Here is a 20,174-nt window from a genome sequence, read left to right as displayed (position 1 = left end):
GGTGCATTGTCTTGGAATCAGATTGTCTTTCTAGTTTGTATGGACAACTATCTCACAATCTAACATTGCTGGAAGGCACCATGTATGTTTTTATGCCAATTCCTGCAAGCCCAATCCTAACTTTATAAAACTTGTTCTGTCTATTTCTTTCCCTCCTTTACTGTAGTGAATCCAATTCCAATTTGATCAAGGAACACTGATGTATTTCCTGCACTATTTTGGATCACTTCAATCTTATTTATATCTCTTACCATATAAGGATTCCACACACAAATTGCATAATCCAGAATTGGACAAACAAGATAAGCATAAATAAGCAATATCTATGATATTTACATTGCAATACCAAAGATTCCTTCTCAGAATTCCAGGAATCCAGTTTGTTTTGGATGTTATCTGCAGAATTTGGAGCCCTGATTAAAGATTTTCTTTAATATGAATAGTTAGGTATGATATATCTACATATCAGAGAAATTTATTATAAAGTTTAAAGCTATCTGATGGTGGATTGTTTCTAATGATGATGTCGATGACATAGCATTTTTTTAGTATCAAATGCCATCATCCACTGGTCCTGACAGTTTTCCAACGCCTGAAAATCATTTGGCAGTGATCTGATATATTTTGACTTTTTCCTAATGTGTAAATCATGCAAATAGTCCTACACTGATTTTTAACTTGTTGGGAAGGGTGTTTATGTCTGTCAAAAAGGCTAAAGGTCCCAACACAGTTGTGGGTGGCACTCCACAGAGGCCAACTCCAGGAGATGGTGATTCCTCATCACACAGCATCCTGTCATCTGTTAGTATGCAATTCAATTTAATGATTTACCCTTGATTCCAGAGTAGTGGAGTTTAATAAGAAGGAAATTTGTCAAAGATGTTTCACAGACATACTCTGAATTGTTCAACTTTAGTTAATGGGGATGTTTCACAGAAAGTGTATTGTATGCTTGGTAAAAATCGAAAGAACTGTGGATGCTGTAAGTCATGAACAAAAACAAAGTTGCTGGAAATGCTCAGCAGGTCTGGCAGCATCTGTGAAGGGAAAAACAGAGTTAACGTTTCGGGTCCAGTGACCCTTCCTCAGAGGAAGGCATACATACGTTCTGAGGAAGGTCACTGGACCCAAAACACTAACTCTGTTTTTTCCTTCACAGATGCTGCCAGACCTGCTGAGCTTTTCCAGCTACTTTGTTTTTGTTGTGTATTATATGCTTTCTTGAATTCTAACTTTTAGAGTGCCTGCTATTAGCTAACTATAACAGTGTGTCAAAACTGAAGATTCTAATCAAATGCTTGGAGTGTAAGATAGTACAGGTATAAACAGTCAAACGTTTGAACCATTACTTGGAAACATGCAAACAAAATAAACTTCAATACTATTGACTGAAAATCTGTGAATATAACTAAACTCTGACCGCGTGTGAATCTCAGCTATAGGATGAATTACAGGGTAATAGAGGATTAGTAAGGGAGTTAATCATTTGATCTCAAACATTAAAACTCTTTTTTTAAGAAAGGCTGCAAGGAGAAGCATGGGAAATATAGACCTGTGAGTCTGACATTGGTGGCAGATAGGTTGTTGGATTGACATCCGTTTGGAGAGGCAAGGATCGATTAGAGATATTCAGCATGGTTTTGTGTGAGTGAAATCGTGTCTCACAAACCTGACTGAGATTTTTTCAGGAATTAACCAATAAGACTAATGAGGGCAGAGTGGTAGATGTTGCTTACTTGGACTACAGTAAAACCTTTGATAATGTTCCATATCGGTGGACTAATTAATAAAATTAGATGACAGGGGATTCAGGGTGAGCTTGCCAATTGGATACAAAATTGATTTTGTGATAGGAAACAGGGGGTTGTAGCGGATGGTTGTTTTTCGGACTGGAGGCCTGAGACCAACAGTGTTCTACAGGGATTGATACTGGGTCCATCTTTGTCTGTCATTGAGATAAATGATTTGGATGAGAATTCAGGAGGCATGGTTAGTAAGTTCGTGGGTGACACCAGAATTGATAGTATGGTGGACAGTGTAGAAGGTTATCTTCTAAGAGTTGAAATGGTTTGCACAAAACAACTGCACCTCCCAGTCGCGAACCATTTCAACTCCCCCTCCCATTCCTCAGACGACATGTTCATCCTGGGCCTCCTGCAGTGCCACAACGATGCCATCCGAAGGTTGCAGGAACAGCATTTCATATTTCGCTTGGGGACCCTGCAGCCCAATGGTATCAATGTGGACTTCACAAGCTTCAAAATCTCCCCTCCCCCTACCGCATCCCAAAACCAGCCCAGCTCATCCCCGCCTTCCTAACCTGTCCTTCCTCCCCCCATCCCCTCCTCCCACCTCAAGCCCCATCCCCATCTCCTACCTACTAACCTCATCCCACCCCCTTGACCTGTCCGTCCTCCCTGGACTGACCTATCCCCTCCCTAACTCCCCACCTACACTCACCTTTACTGGCTCCATCCCCGCCTCTTTGACCTGTCTGTCTCCTCTCCACCTATCTTCTCCCCTATCCATCTTCTATCCGCCTCCCCCTCTCTCCCTATTTATTTCAGAACCCCCTTCCCCTCCCCCATTTCTGAAGAAGGGTCTAGGCCCGAAACGTCAGCTTTCCTGCTCCTCTGATGCTGCTTGGCCTGCTGTGTTCATCCAGCTCTACACCTTGTTATCAAAGGTAGGGCTTATACAAATAATGGTAGGGCCCCAGGTAGTGTTACGGAACAGAGAGACCTAGGTGTTCACGTACATAATTCTTTGATAGGGTGCTATTTAACACGCTTGCTTTCATTGTATAGACCTTTGAGTATAGGATTTGGGACGTCATGTTGAAGTTGTGCAGGATGTTGGTGAAGCTTCTTTTGGAGTACTGTGTGCAGTTCTGCTTGCTCTGTTATAGGAAGGATATTATTAAATTGTTGAAGGTTTAGAAAAGATTTACCAGGATGTTGCCAGGAATGGAGGGTTTGAGTTATAACGATAAGCTGGAACATTTCTCACTGGAGTGCAGGAGATTAAGGGCTGACCTTTCAGAGGTTTATGAAATCATTAGGGACATAGATAAGGTGAATAGCATAAGTCTTTCCCTAAGGTGGGTGAGTTCAAAGCTCGGGGGCATATTTTTAAGGTGAGAGGAGAAAGTTTTAAAAAGGACATGAAGGGCAACTTATTTTACATAGAGAGTGGTTAGTGTGTGGAATGATCCACCAAAGGAAGTGGTGGGTGCAGGTACAATTACAACTTATAAAAAACATTTTGATCAGTACATGAAAGGAAAGGTTTGCAGGGATATCGACCAAACACAGACAGGTGGGACTAGTTTAGTTTAGGAGCACAGTCAGCGTGGACTAGTTAGACTGAAGAGTCTGTTTCCATGCTGTATGACTGTATGGCTCCAAGAAGAAATGATATACAATAGAAGTTAAAATAGTAAACCACAAATATTGAAAAAAATGAAAAGCTTGCATGTGAGAAAATGAAGGAAAAGACTACACATTATTAATACTCCCTACTTCTCAGCATTGTTTTAAAATACAGGGTCAGTATTTATGGCAGGAAAAGAGGCCTTTCAGCACTTTCTGTCCATGCTGGTCATCAAACATCTGCCTATTCTGATCACATTTTACAGCACTTGTCTTGTTTGCCAAGGCATTTTAAGTGTCCATCTAAATACTTCTCTGATGTCTTGATAGTTCCCACCTCTATTATCTTTTCAGGCACTGAGTTCCAAATTACCATAACGCTGTGGGTAAAAAGTTTTTTTCTCAATTCTCCTCCAAACATCCTACTCCTTCCCTTAAAAATTTTCCCCTAGTTATTGAACCTTCTACTAAGCAGAATAGTTTTTCCATATCTACTGTAACAATGCTCCTCAAAACTTTGTACAACTCAATCAGATTACCTGTTACCCTTCTCTGTTTTCATGAAAACAACCCTAGCGTATCTAGTCTCCCATCATAGCTGAATCACTCCAGTACAGGTAACATCTTGATGAATCTCTTCTGCACCCTCTCTAATGTAGTTACATCCCTCCTATTGTGTAGCAACCAGAACTACACACAGTACTTCAGCTGGGGCTAACTAACATTACATGCAGCTCCATCATAACCACTTTGCTCTTGTATTCAATGCCTTGTCTAATGAAGGCAAGTATCCCATCTCCCTTAACGAACTAATCTCCCTGTCCTGCTGTTGTCAATGATCTAAGGAAATGCACACTGAAGTCCCTCTGATACAAAAACTCAGCAGGTCTGTCAGCATCTGTGGATGGAGAGCAGAACTAATGTTTGATTCCAGTGACCCTTCATCAGGCTGAAACATTAATTCTGCTTTCTCTCCACAGATGCTGCCAGATCTAGCTAGTTCTTTTAACAGAGGGATTTTGGTGTGCATGTCCTTAAATCATTGACGCCAGGAGGACAGGTAAATAAGTCAGTTAAGACATATGGAATACTTGCGTTTATTAGACAAGGCATTGAGTACAAGACCGAGGTGGTTCTGCTGGAGCTTTATGTAATGTTAGTTAGGACCCAGCTGAATACTGTGTGCAGTTTTATTTAAAGGTACCTCTGATCCTTTGTACTTCTTAGGGTCTGACTGTTCAAAGTGTACTCCCTTGCATCACCTCAAACTTTTCAAGGTTAAATTCCATTTGCCATTGTTAAGTCCATTAGACCTGCCCTGCTTTATAGTCCTGGATCTGAGGCTTTCCTCCTCGTTTTTAAACAACAACAATTTTTGTGTCATCAGTAAACTTACTGAACAAACCTCCAATATTCATGTCTAGGTCATTAATGTAGACAACAAACAGCCAGCTGAACTCTGTGGTAAGCCACAAGACACAGGCTTCCAGTAACAAAAAACACCTTCATTAGAATCACACAGTACAAAAAAGGCCCTTCAGCCCATCGAGTGTATACCACCAAAAATATACTACTCCTGCACTGGTCCCACTTTCCCACACTGGGCTCACAGCCTTGAATGTTATGACACTTCAACTATTTATTCAAGTACTTTTTAATAGGTTGAGAGGTTAGCCACTTCAACTACCCTCATATGCAAGACATTCCAAGCTCCACCACCTCAGGGGGGGGAAAAACATTTTCCTGAAATCCCCTCTAAACCTCCTGTCTCTCATAGTAAGAGTATATCCCCTTGTTCTTGACCATTCAATTCAGGGGAACAGTTGCACTCTATCCACCCTGTCCATGGCCCTCATAATCTTCTGTACTTCAATCAGATCCCCCTCAGCCTTCTCTCCTGCAAAGAAAACAGCCTGAACTTATCATCTGCTTCGTATATATATTTTATTATAACATTATTACAGTATTGAAGATACTGCTGATGTCTTACTAGTGTTATTGTTTATACTCCTGTTTGTTACTATTGTGTTTAACACATGTGACACTGCTCGTGTTAAGTTTAAGCAAATACAACTTAATAAGGATAGGAGTATTTTATTTTGTAAAGCACGGTAGATTTTTATGCAACTATGGAATCTTGTTTTAATTCCTTTAAATCCACAAACATCTAATTCCATTAAATGGAAATACAGGGGTAAATTGGAGGCTATTGCTATTTGGAACACCTTGAGGGAACTTATCAGTCATTTGGTTTAGAATCCAAGGATAGCACAGAACAGAAGAAGGGGAGTCATCCACCATGTCTGAGCTGACTCTGTCAGTGCAGTCCAGTTAATTCCACTTACCCGATTTTTCCTCATATCCTTGATTTTTCTTTCCTTTTCCAGCATTTACATAAGAACATAACAAATAAGAGCTGGAGAAGGACATTCGACCCTTCAATCCACTCAAGACCATGACTTATATTTGCACTCAAAGCAAACAATATCGACAGCTCTCTGCAGTGGAGAATGCCAATGATACATTGACCTTTGGGGAAGAAATTCCTCTTCATCTCAGTCCTAAGTGGCCAACTTCTTGCTCTAAGCCTATGTTCTAGATTCTACAGACAGAGGAGACATTTACTCAGTCTACACTGTCAAACTCCTTAAAAATTCTATATATTTCAATGAGATCATCTGTCAATCTTCTAAACTCCAGGAAATATTGGTACAGATGACTTAATCTTTCTTTACATGGCTATACATCTCATTCAAGGAACCACAGTAGTGTGAATCTTTGCTACACCCCTTCTAAGGCACTTATGTCCTTCTGTAGATAAGGTAAACCGCAAATTTTACTCCTGAAATGGTCCAATGACTTCCTTGTAGAGTTGTAACAAAAGCTTTCTGGAGATACTGCTGAAGCTGGAAATCTGAAAATAAAGACAGAAAATGCTGGAAAGACTCAGTAGGTACAACAACATCTGCAGTGACTGAAATTATCATTGATTGTCATAAAGACCCATGGCAATGAATACTGTCCGTTAGGGAATGAAATCTGCCATTCTTATCTGGTCAGTGACTCCACACCCACAACAATGTGATTGACTCTTAACTGCTCCCAAAAATAGCCTGGTGAGCCATTCAATTCAACGTCAGGTAGTGATGGGAAGCAAATGCCATTCTGTGAGTGATGCCCACATCACATGAAAGAATAAAAAAAATTCCTCAACTTATCTGATTCTTCTGCACCCTCCTTGTGTCCTCCTCACCTCTTATCTTCCAAAGTATTTTGTCATTGGAAATCCTGGTTAATGTGAGTCACTGTACATATGAGAAAGGAGCTGTGTCATTGGTGGCATCAGGTCACACCACCAGGGGAAATACCAGAAAAAAAGCTTAGTGGGGGAAGGGTCCAGCTAGTGGATGATTGCCAAAATGGAAATTTGAAAGATAAACTTATACAGGACTATATTGTAGTTGGAATGCAGGATGAAACCCTGTCAGGGGTTTTACATTCTGAAGTGGGTTTTACATTGCAAAATGAAGTGCCTTATACTGGCAGGTTAAAGTTTGCAAACAAAACAGGCTTTTTATGCAAGAGAACAGAGAATATCCCTGGAGTCCAGTGCAGTACAGTTCATTCATCGGAAAGTTACTTTAAAAAAGGGCAAACACAATGGGGAGACAGCACTGCTTAGAAGCAGCATTGCTTATTGTCTGTGTTGTAAAGGGGAAAAACCCACATTGATTGCAGCCCTTGCCTACCATAGGATAAGCCTTTTCAGGTGTTTAACTGAAATTGCAAGAAGAAAATTTAATCTCTAATTTGAAAGCTTTTTCAGACCATGTTGGTTTGCAGCAGTACATCGAGTAAATGCCTCAAGGACCAAGATGAACAAAATGCATTCTTCTGGGGTTAAATATTATAACATGTGAAACAAATTTCTTGCATATAGGCAGTGTAGCTAATGGCAGAAAAAAAAACTAATTTCAAATTGGTATAGCGTGGATATATTGGTTCTTTCAAATACTATGAAAAAGGGATTGTTCAGACCATTGTGATTAAGGATCATGATTTATTGCTATTATTTGGAAAATTGAGTTTTAAAGTGGACAAAACCGCATATAATATTACATTTGATTCTTATATAAGGGAAGGACCTCATTATAATTTTGATATTTCAGTCCTGACAGTGGTAATGTGTGTCTGAAATTTTGATTAGTTCAGTGCTTTGCTAACAACAGGAGAAGAGAATAAAAAAGTGGACTGTTGCATAGAAACAAGGCATCCTATGAAATAAGGAGACAGAAATAAAAATTAGGGCAATAAGTTCTAAAGAAGAGTCATACCAGATTCAAAATGTTAACTCTGTTCCACTCTGCACAGATGCTATCAAACCTATTGGAGTTCTCTGTTTACGATGCGGAGATGCTGGTGTTGGACTGGGGTAGACAAGGTCAGAAGTCACAGGACACCAGGTTATAGTCCAAAAGTCTGGAATTTCAAAAAGACCTGTTGGACTATAACCTGGTGTCCTGTGACTTCTGACTTTCTCGGTTTATGTTAGAAATAGAAACTTGTTCTTTAACAGGGAGATAGAGAAACATCTAGAAGCTGAGTGATTGTGCAGGTGTCTTTCAGACAATAAAGGCCTGTACAAGCAGTAGTACACATGCGTAGTCAGCAGAACAGTCAGCACAGGAGAAAAACACCCTGAGAAGTTCTAGAAACAGAAAGCTGTGGGAAAGGAATCTAAAGAATCCATGTTGAAAAATAAATTGGTATAATAAATAAATAAATAAATAAAATGGTATCAATGTGGACTTCACAAGCTTCAAAATCTCCCCTCCCCCGACCACATCCCAAAACCAGCCCAGCTTGTCCCCGCCTCCCTAACCTGTCTTTCCTCCCACCTATCCCCTCCTCCCACCTCAAGCCCCACCCCCATCTCCTACCTACTAACCTCATCCCGTCCCCTTGACCCGTCCATCCTCCCTGGACTGACCTATCTCCTCCCTAACTCCCCACCTACACTCACCTTTACTGGCTCCATCCCCGCCTCTTTGACCTGTCTGTCTCCTCTCCACCTATCTTCTCCTCTATCCATCTTCTATCCGCCTCCCCCTCTCTCCCTATTTATTTCAGAACCCCCTTCCCCTCCCCCATTTCTGAAGGAGGGTCTAGGCCTGAAACATCAGCTTTCCTGCTCCTCTGATGCTGCTTGGCCTGCTGTGTTCATCCAGCTCTACACCTTGTTATCTCAGATTCTCCAGCATCGGCAGTTCCTACTATCTCTGAAAAATAAATTATCTGTGTTTGCAGCTTTTTTATGAATCTCAGAAAGAAACATTGATTAAAGAAATAGTATCAAATTAATGCAGAGGGTTTCTGGTAATAAAACAAGCGTAGCCATTCGAACTGAAAAAGGAGCTTTTAAAGTGGAAAGAGTGTGACCTTTAATTGAGGTTTGAGGATCTGCAAGGTCATTGTTAAGGAATAAGGGTGTAAATCTTCATTTTTAAAATGCACAATAAAACCATACAGCTAGTTCTTGTTTGCTATAATAGATTTTCTTTTGCTTTATGTAACAAATCTTCTTCCTTGTGGTAACAGTACATTGACTGCCTCTTGTGAACATATCCAGCAACTGACCACCACAGTAACCAAATTGTAAGAAACTAAAACTTATGATGTATTGTTACAGAGGGGATGGTTAAATGAAATGAAATCCCTGATACTCACTTTATAGGCAACAAGTAACAAATTATTTATCTAACTCTAACATTAAACAAATTAACAGAACTACTAACAAACAAAACAATTCCCCCTTAACTACTAGCTATTCCAGATTAATACAAAATTCCAATGGTATGCTGTTCCAATAAATACATGTCCCACTTATATCAAACAAAGAAATAAAAAGACTAAATAAATTAAAGCTTAGTGTCTCAAAATTACAGCCAGGATAAGTGCACCAGATTGTTCTTTGCCTTCTCTGCTATTTTCCATTCAGAAACGCCTTTCTCCATCGAATTCTTGTGTCAGGACTATTATCTAAGAGTGCCTTAGTACCTTTATTTAGATAGTGCTTATTCTGAGAGCTTAGTGATTTCTGTGAGAGCCAGTGAGTTTCTCTTCAGATGGCAGTTCACTCTTACACTGATTTTCAAATGCCTTCTTGTTTTATATCCTTGATGACCTATTAATTTCTTACAATAGATTGGTTCTGGGTTGTCAAAAGGTTCGCACTAAACAACTGTACCTCTCAGTCGCGAACCATTTCAACTCCCCCTCCCATTCCTCAGACGACATGTCCATCCTGGGCCTCCTGCAGTGCCACAACGATGCCACGCGAACATTGCAGGAACAGCAACTCATATTCCGCTTGGGAACCCTGCAGCCCAATGGTATCAATGTGGACTTCACAAGCTTCAAAATCTCCCCTCCCCCTACCGCATCCCAAAACCAGCCCAGCTCGTCCCCGCCTCCCTAATCTGTCCTTCCTCCCACCTATCCCCTCCTCCCACCTCAAGCCCCACCACCATCACCTACCTAATAACCTCATCCCACCCTCTTGACCTGTCCATACTCCCTGGACTGACCTATCTCCTCCCTAACTCCCCACCTACACTCACCTTTACTGGCTCATCCCCGCCTCTTTGACCTGTCTGTCTCCTCTCCACCTATCTTCTCCTCTATCCATCTTCTATCTGCCTCCCCATCTCTCCCTATTTATTTCAGAACCCCCTTCCCCTCCCCCATTTCTGAAGAAGGGTCTAGGCCCAAAACGTCAGCCTTCCTGCTCCTCTGATGCTGCTTGGCCTGCTGTGTTCATCCAGCTCTACACCTCGTTATCTCAGATTTAAATGTAATCGGCTTTTGGTATCTAGGGCCTGGTTTAAAGTAATTGGCTAAATTCAAAACCCTGTTGTCTTGGTAAAAATGCTGCTTTGCCTGCTCACAATCCACAAATACTATACACAACTTCACAACATCTATTATGCCAGGTTTCTCTCTGGGATTTGACTTTTCTGGTGTTACCATCAACTGGGATCAAAATAGAATCCTCTCCTACATTTTGGGGCTTGAAATTAGAGCAACCAGCGTAAAAGGCCATGTGCGTGCCACACTTGGGATGTGAACATCTCTGGCTTGACCAGTGTTTTATTGCTCATCCTTAACTTGCCCAAGCATCAACCACATCGTTGTATCTCTTGAGTCACATGTAGACCAGACTGATTAAGAATGACAGGCTTCCTTCCTTAAAAGGGCCAAATGGGTTTTTTACATCAATGGTTTTGTGGTTTCATTTTTAAATTTCATGTTTTTAGTGAATTCAAATTGCACCATCTGCCATGATGGGATCCGAATCTATGACTCAGAATACTAACCTTAGGGCCTGAATCACTAGTCCATTATACTGTGTAGATGATTCCGTTGTGCCATTAAGGAGGGAGTTCCAGGATTTTGAGCCAGTGTCACCAAAGGAAGAGCAAATAGTGCTGAATGCTGTTTGCTGATGAATGTACACTTTAACTTCTACCCAAATGATGAAGCAGCTGAAGATGATTGGATCTGGGACACTATCCTGAGGAACTCTTGCAGAGATGTCCTGAAGCTGAGATGGCTGACCTCCAATAACTACAACCATCTTCCTTTGTGCCAGGTATGACTCCAACCAACAGAGTAATTTCCCCCTATTCCCACTGACTCCAGTTTTACAAGGACTCCTTGATGCCACATTTGATTAAATATGCCCTTGATGCCGTAGATAGGCACTTTCACTTTCCCCCTGGAATTTAGTTCTTGTGTCCAAGTTTGAACAAGGCTATATGAGTTCAGGAGCTGATTTGCATTGGCGCAATCCAAACTGAGCATTCGTGTGCAGGTTATTGCAGGGCAAGTGCAGCTTCCTGACAATTGAGAATAAGCTAATGGGGCAATAATTGGCTGGATTGGATTTGTCCTGTAGTTTGTTTACATGACATACCTGGGCAATTTTCCACTTTGTCAGCAGATGCCAGTGTTGTATGTGTACTAGAGCAGCTTGGCTAGGGGTTTGGCAAGTTCTGAAGCACACGCCTTTAATGCTATTGCCAATACATTATCAGTATCCATGGACTTTGCAGTATCCAGTCATTTTGAAATATAACGTGAAGCAAATCAAAGTGGCTGAAGACTGGCATCTGTGATGTTGAAGATCACTGGAGCAAGTCGAGATGGATCATCCACTCAGCATTTCTGGCTGTGGATTGTTCTAAGTACTTCAGCCTTATCTTAAAGAAGAAGGTGAAGTTCATTCCAGAATATGAAGTGGACCACTGGTGAGAAGCAAGAAAGTAACTTTTTACTGGCTCAATCACTAACGAAAACAAGTGAAGCTTCATAAGACCATAAAGTACAGCATCAGGATTAAGCCATTTGGCCCATCGAGTCTGCTCCGCCATTTGATCGCTGCTGATATGTTTCTCAATTCCATTCTCCTGGCTTCTCCCTGTGACCCTTGATCCCCTTACCAAACAAGAACCTATCAATCCCTGTCTTAATTATACTCAGTGACTTGACCTTCACAGCCTTCTGCGGCAATGAGTTCCACAGGTTAACCAGTCTCCTGGCTTCATCTCAGTTCTCAAGATTCGTTCCTTCACCATGAGGCTGTGCCCCAGATCCTAGTCTCTCCTGCTGGTGGAAACACCTTCTCTATGTGCACACTATCCAGGCCTCTCTGTATTCTGTAAGTTTCAATCACAACCCCGCCCCCCCTTACTTTTAAACTCCATCAAACACACCATCCAGATTCCTTAACACACTCCTCATAAGCCAAGCCTTCAACCCTGGGATCATTCTTGTAAACGCCCTCTGGGTCCCCTCCAAATTTGCTGATGACACTAAGCTGGGTGGCAGTGTGTGCTGTGAGGAGGATGCTAAGAGGCTGCAGGATGACTTGGACAGAGTGGCTGAGTGGGCAAATACTTGGCAAATGCAATATAATGTGGATAAATGTGAAGTTATCCACTTTGGTCACAAAAACAGGAAGACAGCTTATTATCTGAATGGTAGTAGTTTAGGAAAAGGTGAGATGCAATGAGACCTGGGTGTGATGGTTTAACAGTTGCTGAAGGTTGGCATGCAGGTGCAGTAGGCAGTGAGGAAAACTAATGGCATGCTGGCCTTCATGGCGAGAAGATTTGAGTATTGGAGTAAGAATGTCTTATTGCAGTTATACAGGGCCTTGGTGAGGCCACTACTTGAGTTTTGTGCGTAGTTTTGGTCTCCTGGTCTGAGAAAGGACATTCTTGCTATTAAGGGAGTCCAGCAAAGGTTCACCAGACTGACTCCTGGGATTGCTGGACTGATATATGAGGAAAGACTGGGTCAATTGGGCTTGTATTTGCTGGAATTTAGATGAATGAGGGGGGATGTCATAGAAACATGTAAAATCCTGATGGGACTGGACAGGCTAGATGCGGGAAGAATGTTCCCAATGTTGGAAAATCCAGAACAAGGAGTCACAGTCTAAGAATAAGGGGTAAGCCATTCAGGACTGAGAGGAGGAAAAATTTCTTTACTCAGACAGTTGTGTACCTGTGGAATTCTCTACCACAGAAAGCTGTTGGAGCCAGTTCATTAGATATATTCAAGAGGGAGCTGGACGTAGCCCTTGGGGCTGAAGGGATCAAGTGGTATGGGGAGAAGATGGGAATGGGATACCGAGAGTGCATGATCAGCTATGATCATATTGAATGGTGGTGCAAGCTCGAAAGGCCGAATGGCCTACTCCTGCATCTATTTTCTCTGTTTCTATGTTTCCAACACCAGCACATCCTTCCTGAGATAGAGTGACCAAATCTGCTCACAATATTCCAAATCCTATCTGACCAGAACCTTATGTAGTCTCAACTGGATATCTCTGTTCTTATATTCTAGCCCTCTTGAAATGAATGCATTTGCTTCATAACTGCTACCTGAACCCACATGTTATTCTTAAGAGAATCTGAACTAGGATTCCCAAGTCTCTCTGTGCTTCAAATTTCCAAAGCTTTCTCCCATTTAGAAAATAGTCTACACTGCTATTGTTCCTACCAAATGCATAAACTTGCATTTTCCCACATTGTATTCCATCTGCTATTCTTTGCCCACTCTCCTAGCCTGGCCAGGTTCTTCTGCAGCCTCCCATTTCCTCAACACTACCTGTCCCTCCACCTACTTTCGTATCATCTACAAATTTAGCAACAATGTCCTCAGTTCTTCCATCCAGATTGTTAAAGTATAACATGAATAGGTATGGTCCCAACATGGACCCCGTTAATTCCACTAATTACGGATGTCATCCTGAAAAAGGCACCTTTAACCCCAATCCCTGCCTTCTCCCAGTTAGACTATCCTCTATCCGTGCCTGTACCTTGCTTTAACATCATTGGCTGTTATCTTATTTAGCAGCCTCCTGTACAGCACCTTGTTAAAGGCCTTCCGGAAATCCATCCGTTGGCTCTCCTTTGTCTAACTTACATGTTACTTTATCAAAGAATTCTAACAGATTTGTCAGGCATGACCTCCCCTTGACGAAGCCATGATAATTATTTTACGATGCACTTCCAGGTACTCCGCAATCTCATCCTTAAAAATGGACTGTAAAATCTTACCAGTGACTGAGGTCAGGCTAACTGGTCTATAGTTTCCTGTCTTCTACCTCCCTTCCCTTCTTAAACAGTGGTGCTACATTAGCCATTTTCCAGTCCTCTGCAAACATCCCTGACTCAGTGATTCCTGAAAGATCACCACCAGTGTCCTCACAAGCTCCTCAACTATTTCCTTCAGAACTCAGGGGTGTAGTCCATCTGATGCACTAATTTATCCACCTTCAGACCTTTGAGCTTCCCCAGCACCTTCTCTGTGGTAATGGCCATGACACCCATGTCTGCCCCTTGACTCTCTTGAAGTTATGATTTACTGCTGGTGTTTTCCACTGTGAAAATGATGAAAGTACCTGTTTAGTTCCTCTGCCATTTCTTTGTTCCCCATTACTACTTCTCCAACCTTATTTTCCAGCAATCCAATGTCCACTCTTACCTTTATCTTACCTTTTAGATAAGAACTCTTATAATAGAACTCTTGCAATCTTCTTTTATATTAGGTGGCTTACTCTAGTATTTCATCTTCTCCCTCACTTATTGCTTTTTTAGTTGTCCTCTGCTGGTTTTTAAAGGCTTCCCAATCTTCTGGCTTCCCATTCATCTTCACCACATCATAAGCTTTTTCTTTTGTTTTTATGCTGTCCCTGACTTCCTTTGTCAACCATGATTGCCTCATTCTCCCCTTAGTGTGTTTCTTCTTCCTTAGGATGAATTTCTGCTGTGCTTCTCGAAGTACCCGCAGAAACTCCTGCCATTGCTGATCCACCATTCTTCCTGCTGGGCTCCCCTTCCAATCAACTCTGGCCAGCTCCTCCCTCCTATCTTTCTAGATACCTTTACCCAATTGCAAAGACATGAGGGACATCCCAAAAGGTTCTAAAGCCATTAAAGTGACAGAACCTGAAATGTCAAGAATTATAAAGTCAGAATGAAATCTTCAATCATGCAAGAAAGAGGTTTCAGAGCTTCAAACCAAATTCATGACCAGAAGCTTCAGTTAGGGTGGATAGTGCCACATCTGCACAGGAGGAAGCCTAAAGGAGGCAACACATTTTTGCTAACCAGCATTAAGAACATCAATGAGAGCTTGACATGCTTAAAGAAAAATTTCACTCCTCAGCAAGACCCATCCAGAAGATCAACCTCAAGCTACGAATAAAAAGTTATCCAGAGAACAACATCCTTAAGTCTAAAGTGCATCATGCAGAAATTGTTGATCTGCATAGATTGCCACTAGAGACAGCAAAAGAAACCATAGGTAAACTATAGAAACCCTTGAGAGTATTTTCAGTCTCAACAGCAGTGGTTGGAAGCTGCCATTCTCCTCTCGCAATGTTTTCACCTCCATGGAAGTGACAAGACTAAAAAATGTATTGCACACCCTGCAAGAGAACAGAAAATGCTGTTGGAAGTGATGCCTCAAGAGAAAGAAATTAGAGAGTGATGGTGGATACAGATCATTAATGTAGAATGGGATGATTGGGTATCATTAAAAAAACAACTTGAGGACATGTAGTGTAAAGGGAATGCATTTAGAAAAGCTATTGATCATGTCTGAAAGTGGTATGTCATAGTGACATTAGATCGCATAGAATGGCAGGCTAGGTTTGTGGGACTCCAGATAAGATGCCTTCACCATATTCTAAATATAATCACGTTCAGTGAAATCTTGGTTGCTCAAACAAGAGCATGGATCTCACATTGAGTGAGCAGCCCCTTTATTCCACCTGCCTTTATTGAAGTTCATTTTCCAGTTACATTCCCATTCTCCATGTTTATTACCATCTTCCTGCACTTTGTGCCAGTCTTTAGTATTAATTATTTAAACCCCTCAATTTGACGTTGATGACAAATTTTGGGATTGTGCTTCCAATTCCAAAGTCCAAATCATTGTATAAATAGTCCCACCCACATCCTTGTCAAAAAATCACTTTTGTCTTATATTCTCACCTCAAGCATGCTCTTGTATATCTTTAAAAGCAACCCTGATTAAGGCAGGAGATCCTGATTAAACAGATAAATGTTGCAATATGTGGCTGAAATACTATTCTTTACATTTGATCTTATAAAACTTAGAAAGATGCCTTAAAAAAGATTTTGAATTTGTAATATGTTTCTAGATTAGATTTTTTGTTTGCTTTTTGTACACCCATATTCTTTAAAAGTGAAATCCACCAACATTTCCAGAAAAATGCTTAAACAGAGGGCTAGCAACTTTAATGAAAAATAATCCTAGGAAACAATGTAACTGCTTTCTTTCTCGTGTAAGATTGGAATCAGATGATTCTACAAATTCCTGGCCAGTGATATCCAGATAGATGGACAAGGGCAGCATGGTAATAGATCTTTTCAAGCCTCAGTGATACAGGCATAGTTAGTCACTGACAGGTAGACAAGAGCATCTTAATAAGGACTCCTAAAAGACCATACTATTTCAGGCAGTTACTCACAGATTGATGAGCAGGAGAAGCTTATCGCAAAGATCTTTGAAGTGTCACAATAATTAACTCAAGTGACACAGATGGACGGGGCAACCTGTAATAAGTCTATTTAACTTTGCTACATGAGAACACATGCAGTTAATAGGTTGGAGGTAAGAAGGAAATGTTCACCAGTTACTTCGTGGTGACTAGGAACAGGTATAACATATTGTACATATCTATATGTACACATTAGTTGAGAAATGAGCCTTCTTAGCCCTGTTGCTGAAGACATTGCAGGATAAAAATAAACACACAGTATTCTCTTGGGACTTATATAGTCCATTTTAATTTTACCTGCTGATTCAATGCACAAGGCTTCATTGAAGTTGTTGATGGGAAAGAGGCATTCAACATGAAAGAGGAAAAGAAAACTCAGTTGCTTTGGTCCAGTTCTGGAAATGTCTGAGGCAGAAAGTTCCTGTTACAATCAGAGAGATTCATGGAACTGACAGTTTTGAAAGTTTTAGAAAACGTATAATAACCAGAATGAGGTGGAAAATATGATTTTAGTATCCTGTTTATCACTGTTCTGTGTATTTCAACCTCTTCTGAAATAGATTAACAACTATTTGCAGGGGATTGGTTATAATGGTACATTTGCTTCTTATTCGGGTCATTAAAATGAGGAAGCCATGCAACATCCTATTGATACACAATCAAATAGAAATGTGGTGCAAAAAATGCACAAATGAGTTTCCCCCAGGAATAATTTCAAATTATTATCACAAAGGACTAATAGCAATGTATGGAGCTAAAGATGTCATTCTGTTGACCTTGTTTGGGCTGAAGTATACACACTCTGGATAAAGAAGTGAAAAATATAATGGCAGACAAAAACAAAGGCCCAGATAATCTGATCAGGGTCAGAAGTCTATTTTCAATCCTGATATGATTAAAAATTACCCACTTTCCTTTAGAGAAATTCTGTGCTGGAGATTCCTGGACAGTCTCAGGTTACAAGGTACTCCAAGAGTCCTCAGATCCAGCAGCACAGAAGATCTTTGGAGAAACCAGCATCCTTTTTTTGGAGCAGTGTATCACGTTCTGTGATTGAAAAGTCCAGCTGCACAATCAATCATTTTTACAAATCCTGTGAAAGAGTAATTCTATAAGGTAAGTGTGGGGTTCAGATGCCAGTTGGGTGAGTCCACTAAGGTGTCACATGGGTGCGCTGTCAGGTAGATAGTGAATGTATACTCACAATAAGCTAGTATTCAGGTCCTGCGGGTTTGGCTTGGAAGAATGGTAGGTCCTGCAGGAGCAGGATGTTGGTTCAGAATCAGTGGGGAAAGGGTGCGGAGTGATATTATGATGGGGTCATGTTGAGTCAAAGGGATGTTGAGCCAGAGTCAGCACAAGGTAGTGTCAGGTTGAAGGGTTGCTGGACCATGGTGGATCAGGGCAGGGGTTTGTCAAGTCAGACTGGGGAGTCAGATTGGGTTGGGGGGCTGTGCTGGGTCCAGAGGTGTCAGGGCCAGGGTGCTGAGAGGTTGGCAGCAGAGGGTACATGTGTTGAGTCCAGGGAAGTTGGGCTGGCAAAGTTGGGTTGGGGGTTTTGGCTCAAAGGAATTGTGTCAGCTCATGCAGGCTCAGCTCGGGGTATGGGGGAGGGGACAGGAGAGGGTGAGTGAGTGGGGAAGGAGTGACAGGGGCATAGAAATGAGATCAGTGGGGGAAGGCTGAGTGTTGGATTGAGGTGGGATTGCCAAACCAATAGTGATGGTACTGAGTCTGATAGGGTTGGTTCAGAAGGCTGTCAGGGTGGGTTGAGGGGAGAGCTGGGTTGCGTGAGAGGGGGTTTCTGGTCAAGACGGTGAGGTGTCAGAGAGGAACAATTGTGGGGTCAGTGGTGAGTTGGAGGTTCAGCTTAAAAGTACTCTGGAGTTAGAGTAGGTTTTTCTTTTAATTTTCTAACTTTTCCTGGGTAACTGTTGAACATAATTTGAGTCAGAACCATCAGAACTTTTGGCTTTAAGGGGCTTTTTCCAAGAGTTACATATGCAGGGAATGTCTATTAGAACGTTATATTTCCCAAGGAATTCCACATGGTTTCAATGCACAGCTCCATATTGCACTGCTCCAACCACTCTTTGGTCATTGGAACAGCTGGGCAAAAATGTTCTTGCCAGCAACAAATTGTTGGCTCTCATCTAACCCTGTTAATTCAAAGTCTTTATTCAAACTTTCATTAGCTCAGTGAGACACTTTAAGTCAGAAATCTCTTTTCAGATATGCAGCACTTAAGTTGATACATTGGTGCAGTTCTGTAACAGTGTGAGCAGTGGTCATACTTTGGGTAAAAAAATTAAACTCAGATTGTAAATGTTTGTCCAGTGTATTAAAAAAATCCTTTGCACATTTGTGACGAAGAGCAAAAGGATTTCCCAGTTTTTGAGCAATGTTCATTCCCCAATAGTATCATCAGAATATATTAACTGATCATTCATCTCAGTGCTGATTATAGAGCTTTGCTGTTTGCACATTGACTGCTGTGTGTAACAAATTAACAGTGATCATTATAGTTCAATACTATGATTCATTAGCTTTGAAGGGATATCCTAAGGAAGTTGAAGTCCTCTTTATACCTCTTAATTTGACTTTAAATTAATTAATTTTGACAATGCACTACAGGAGTTGTTTTTGTACGAATTTAATTTAAAATCAACAGATAATTTAAATTAAATTACTTCAAATTAAGAAGTACATCAAATTATATTCTACTTTTTAAAAAACTCAACAGAAATAGTGAACTTATTCATTTTTGAAGAGGGATATGAATAGCCATATTCACATTATAGGAATATCTCTTAAAATTGCTTACATTAAGGATTTGGAGATGTTGGGCTGTAATATTGAAGTGGTTTTTTTTCCACTTCAGTAAGTTGGAGGATCAGTCCCATTACAAAGGCTCTGTAAACCTCATTGGTACCTAGAGTTCTGATTCCACACAAGTCAATGGTATGGTAAGGGAATGCCTGGCAGTAAAGCCATGACTGCAGGGTTAGTTTAGGCACAGATGGCCTGACTGTCACTTACAATGCCACCACCATGCCCAACTTACTCTGCATTCAGACAGAACACAAGAATAGGTTCTAGAAGATCCAGACTATACATTATTTTTGAGGCCCTAGACTGAAAGATAGTCCTTCTGTCACCAATAGGGAAGTAAATTGCTGCACTTAATTTTATTTTTTCCGGAAAGTATTTTCCCCCCAAGTGGTAAAGAATGATGAAGCAGTGAGTGTTGGCTTCCAATGTGGCAAACAGGAATGAATAGAATATTTTTGGTTTAGCAGGCTTTCACAATTGGGAAACTCAAGGATCAGTACTTGTGTCTAAGTTGGTTACAATGCATGTTAATGATTTGGATGAGTTCATACAAACCCAGACTCCAGTTCCATGTAATCTGTGTCACTATAACATAGCACACATATTCACTAGTTACCCTTAGTGGAAATAATAAAATTCACTTTAATCTACACTCACTCTGCTGATAAGAAAAGGTCTAAATGGAATAGTTGTCATTTGGGAGGAGGAGGGAGGAGTGGTTATTGATGTATAAAATTATGAAAAGTTAATAAAACGTTTTCTTCAATATAAATGAAAACACTTTATCAGGTTTCATGTTCTAGAGGGTTGGAACTGAAAAACAAAGGAAGCTATGGTAAATGTGTTTAGAAACTTTGATTAGACCGCACTTG

This window comes from Rhincodon typus, chromosome 10 (genome assembly GCF_021869965.1).
Source record: "Rhincodon typus isolate 14 chromosome 10, sRhiTyp1.1, whole genome shotgun sequence".
Classification (NCBI taxonomy): Eukaryota; Metazoa; Chordata; class Chondrichthyes; order Orectolobiformes; family Rhincodontidae; genus Rhincodon; species Rhincodon typus.
Note: the sequence above shows the minus strand (reverse complement) of the source record.